The sequence below is a fragment of the Columba livia genome, chromosome 4, assembly GCF_036013475.1.
Source record: "Columba livia isolate bColLiv1 breed racing homer chromosome 4, bColLiv1.pat.W.v2, whole genome shotgun sequence".
Lineage (NCBI taxonomy): Eukaryota > Metazoa > Chordata > Aves > Columbiformes > Columbidae > Columba > Columba livia.
The window spans coordinates 58,345,357-58,350,224 of NC_088605.1; the positions used below are offsets into that span (position 1 = coordinate 58,345,357).

At 40.6% G+C, this 4,868-nt stretch overlaps 1 protein-coding gene across 1 annotated transcript in view; it reads left to right on the forward strand.

Annotated features, from left to right (window-relative positions):
* Nucleotides 1–4,165, forward strand: part of FREM3 (FRAS1 related extracellular matrix 3) — a gene marked incomplete at its 5' end in the record, with an annotated part of 31,664 nt that extends 27,499 nt beyond the window's left edge. The window contains 3 exon segments of the mRNA XM_065062950.1: nucleotides 1,319–1,445; nucleotides 2,695–2,842; nucleotides 3,585–4,165.
* Between the last annotated feature and the right edge of the window lie 703 nt (nucleotides 4,166–4,868).

Here is a 4,868-nt window from a genome sequence, read left to right on the forward strand (position 1 = left end):
TGTATTAGAACTGCTTACGTGTCTTTAAAATATATTGTCTTGATAGAATTTAAAGAGTACTGAGGTTACCTTGGGCTCTGTAAGAAGAATGGATTGTGTTTTAGGGACAAGTGGTTAATTCACTGTAATAACTGAGTCACAAGTGTCATCTTCCTTGAGGGCTGGACCTGTATTTTTAACAACCCATTGGCTGATGTTTATTATCCCTCCTATTTTGGGGAAGGTAGGTGTATCTAGATTGGACACTCAGAAACTTTGAAGACATAGAAAATACTGTTCAATATTTCACTGGTCACAGTATCCAAGGAACGAATCTCTTGTGTTGTGCTTTATTTATATGGGAAACATGTTCATTTGAAAGATTAAAGAAAGTAATTGTAGATATACCTTTTTTCATCTGCTTATGTTGGAAATCAAGAAAAGTATTTGCTTACTCAAAATTTTTCATTGGTAGTTCAATAAGATTGAGAAACTTTGGATCATTGCAGAAATCATTTCAAGTTCCCTCAGCAGGAAAATTATAACAATTTAATGTGACAAATTACAGTGACTATAACAGAACTGGAAAAGATGCATGCCATAAGAGTAATAACACTAATCATTGCATCTTGTTAAGCCGTATTTCAAAACAAAAGCTTGTTGTCCAAATGAGCAGCACTGACATCTGAAGTCACAGTGTTGTGGGCCATAGGGCTGTAGACACAGTGAGCACGTTGAAGGGAAAAAACAAGTGTCACTCGGAAGCAGGACCCTGGTCCTGGTGGCACCGATACAACCCGAGGTGCTGCCATTGCCTTGTGCTTTGCACTAGTTGGTTAAACAAAACTGTATGAACTAAATGATTTTTTTCTAATAATTAAAATCCTGTTTTTCCATTTATTTCTCTCGTAGTCCAGCCTCTTCCCAACTGCTTTGCTGGTTTTGTTTCAGGAAGGTAGGGGCTGAAGGGGGAAGGAATTTTAGTTTTAAGTGTGAGATTGTTTTCCAAAGTAACTTGTAGTCCTGAAGTTGATTTTTAAAACTGAGACTCAGTGTAGTAGAATTGTATCCAGAGGGTCTATTTCTCAAGCAGTGGGCAGCACTTCATTCAGAGGTATTGTGACAATTGTCCTGTATGTATTAAAGCAGCTAGCTTGAGGAATGATTTAGCATTTGGAGACAGAGTGCTCTAAATCTGAGGCTTAACTTCCAGTGAACATATCAGGCTTTTAAAAACCTCTCAGTGTAATATTGCATCCTTCAGCCAAGACAAAAATGATCATTGTGACACTACAACCAAGGCCTTTTTTTGATCATTTAATTTGGCTTTTCCCCACAGGTCAGTGACCCAGTGGCAGCAGAGTCCAGTCTAAATACGCAAATGTTTCTGCTGTCTCAAAAGGAGCTGTGGATATCTGATGGATCAGTGGGCTTTGGAGAAGGAGCCGATGTAGCTTTTACTAAAGGTAAAAAGTCAGTTGTACATTCAGCATATCACGAATACTAAAACAGAAACACTTAACAACAGCTAAATGTGTGTTTTACTAGTTTTATAACCCTTATACGGGCTATGTATTTCCACTGCAGAAAAGTAAAATACAGAAGCACTAAAATATGACGTAATTTAGTGTAATTGAAACAAGCTTTGGTTCTGTTTATGGGCTCTGAGAGGAAAAGCATTCCGGAGGTAGGTGCAGAATTTGGGTGCAGTTCTGAAAACTCTGGCTCAGTTACCGCATGATCATGTAGTCTCCTTTATCTGGATGTTTTGCTTTGAAGTTGACCACACTAGAACTTTTTGCCCAATTTTGAGGGGACTAAGTATTTTCAGTGCTTGAGTTACTCTAGTCAGAAAAGCAGAGATGGAATACTCGTACACTTGAGGCCACTGGACTTGATCGTGCAGCTGTTCTCAGTTGCAGACTGGATGCACAATAACTGCATCTGCCTTCAGCCAAGCTGCTCGGACACATTCTTGATTTTATGTTTTCGAGTCCTGGCCCAGGGCAGGTGCTCTCACATACTGTACGCACTGACTGGAGCTTTTATCGGGTTCCAGGGAAGCTTCTCATAGCGGCACTATTGGACCAGAAATAATTCTGATTTTAACTGGTCCCTTACTCCAGTTCTCAGTCTGAATCCCAAACGTTAAGAACTTTATTTTTATTGGTGTAATGCTATCAGGATGGGTAGTTCCTTATCTGTGAATGTGCGTTGCCCTCTAGTGAAGAGAAGGGAAAAGCTTGCTTTAAAAAGCTGCACTCTAAGAACCACATGTCAGTACGAATTGTAACAGAAAATAGGACTAAAGTCCATGCTAAATTTGTAGTAACGGTCATGGAACACACTGTCTTCACATGCAAAGGGAAATACAATTAAAGCTAGATGATTCCTGTCCTGAGGCTTTTTAACAACAAAGGTTTGGTAATAGCCTGATTTAATAATTTTGACTGGTATAATGTAAAAGGTATTAATCTGCTTTACTAGGATCTGAGATCTATGGTGGGTCGAGTTCAGAATCTCGGTGACTCCTTCAGCTGCACCATTGAGAAGGTGTGTTCCTTTGCATGGCTGCCCAAGTACAGCCCGGACAACCAGGAATACGGATGTCTGGCTGACTCACCCTCCCTCTTGTACAGATTCACTGTGGAATTACGGTAGCATGTGGTTTTAGATCCCTGATTGCCATGTGAACCTGGAAAATATTTTCTTTAGGATAAAGCTCAACCTGAGACACAAGCAAGAGCCTTTGGAAACCTGGAGTTTCATGCTACATTAGCAGCTGATTGTGCAGATGCTTGTCCTCTAGTGAAACAGCCTGGTTCTGATGGTGTCAGCTTGTCATCTGCTCCACTCTTCCTAGGTAAGTTGTCTGATAAGTATAGTGCAGAAACATTCTTCCATGGTAGAAGGTGACGGAGGTGGAGAGCAGAGCATGCAGGTAATCGTGGGCACTGTGTTAGTCAGCAACAGATTTCTGACTCCAGCAACATATTTACACATGTACATTCCCTCTCGCCAGCAGCGCAGAACCAGCGACAGCATTGCTTTGTAACGCTGAGCTGCCTTTCTGCAGCCTTGCTGCTATTGCAGACATGCACCTGTGACTGGGAGACAAAGCCACTGGTTTAGCTTACCATGGGGGCCTTTTTACACAGGACAAAACTAAGAAATTAGACTCGATTTTCTTGCAACTAGAAGGAAAAAAAAAAAAGCGGCAAAAAAGGATAATTGATTTGTAAACAGTATGAAATTAAAGAGATATGTGCATGCTGCTTTAAGTCAGATTAACTCAAATTCCTTGAAGTCTGTCTTTGCTCTCCTGAAGTGGGGTGATTAGTGTTTTGTTAGATAAATGCAGTAGCCTTTCTATGTTAACAAACACTAGAAAGAAATGGGCTTTACTAGGACGTTGTTTATCTGACCTACTTCAGCAGTCTGTGTCAAGAAAAGATTATCGTGCCATTTACTTTAATTAGACATATTTGGCAGGAAACTTGGGACATCAGTCTGATTCTTTGGTGTTTCCAGTTTATAGTGAACTGTGCATGGCGGGATTGTTCTGGTTTGTTGAGTTTTTATTTGTTGTGTTGGTTTGTTTGAAGGTGGCAGCTGGCTGAGAAAGGTACATTCACACTATTTACACGGTCCAATTGCAGGAAGATGCACAGAGGCACAATAGCAAAAGAAGTCTCGGCTACCACCACGTGATGTCCTCTGCTGGGGAAGAGTTACCACCACAGCCTTTAAATGCAGCTGAAGAGCTAGTCTGTCTTTAATTGTTGAATATAAACGTACCTTCATATCCACCATGGTAGGTTGGGGCTTAAAAGGATGCTGGGTTTAATGACTTGACTTGTATAGTATCTAGCTCGCATATAACCATTTTTTGTGTTTTGGTTTGAATATTCCTGTGGAAGATGGTGGTAGTATTAGAATGGAAGCTAAGCGGTAGATGCTAGAGTTCTTTTCAATGAGTGATACCAGCAGTTTTGTTTCAAATTTTAATGAGGACCTCAGATGTACAAACAGCAGTGGGAGGCTCACACAGGTAAGGCTGTAATTGCAGTTGGCTGTAAGGAGACCATTACATGTGATCAATGTGAATTGGAGTTATATTGTTAAGCCACACTAGAAAAAGATGTTAATGCTTATGTGCCAGCAGGAAGTGCTTTCAAACACGCTTAAACAGGTCCAAGTACTTCAAACAATAGTACAACAGCTTTCCCATAATGTGCAATAATTGCCTATCTTACTTTGCTTGGTACAGATGTGATTGCATCAAAATGCAGGCAAACACTGCTACCAGGGAGCTTATTTTGCCAGATGGCACCAGAGGAACACACTTGTATCATCTAGAGCAAATACTTTTTACTTCTATGTGAAATAAAATGGGTTTTCTGTAATTAGTAGGGTGCCATTTGAGAGATTAAAGTTTAGTTCATTTCTCTTGCTGCATCCTGGCACTTGGGCATTGCCAGCACCAATGAAGTGCTGCTCAGCTGTTTAATACATCTTTCCTTTCTGCTTCCTGTCAGGGTTTTTATTTGGGCTAGTTGTAAACAAAATTACGGCTTGCTATGAGGTGTTTGGACATGTTTTGTGAAAAGGGATGCTTGGAAAGGAAGGCTTCAGCTTTTTTGTTTAGGGTACACAAAGGATAAGGGGGCAGGTGAAGTGTGGGTTGGCTCTTCACTGTGCTGCGCATACCCCGTCCTTCCTGCTACACAACACTGATGCCTTTTGACTGGCAATGGCTTGTTACACCTCAATAGTTGTATTGATCATAATGGCAGAGGTGTTCGTAACACCCTAAGGGGACAAAAATATTGAGGGGTGACTAAATAGGTATCCAAGTGAAAACATAAATGAAAAAAGTCACATGAAAC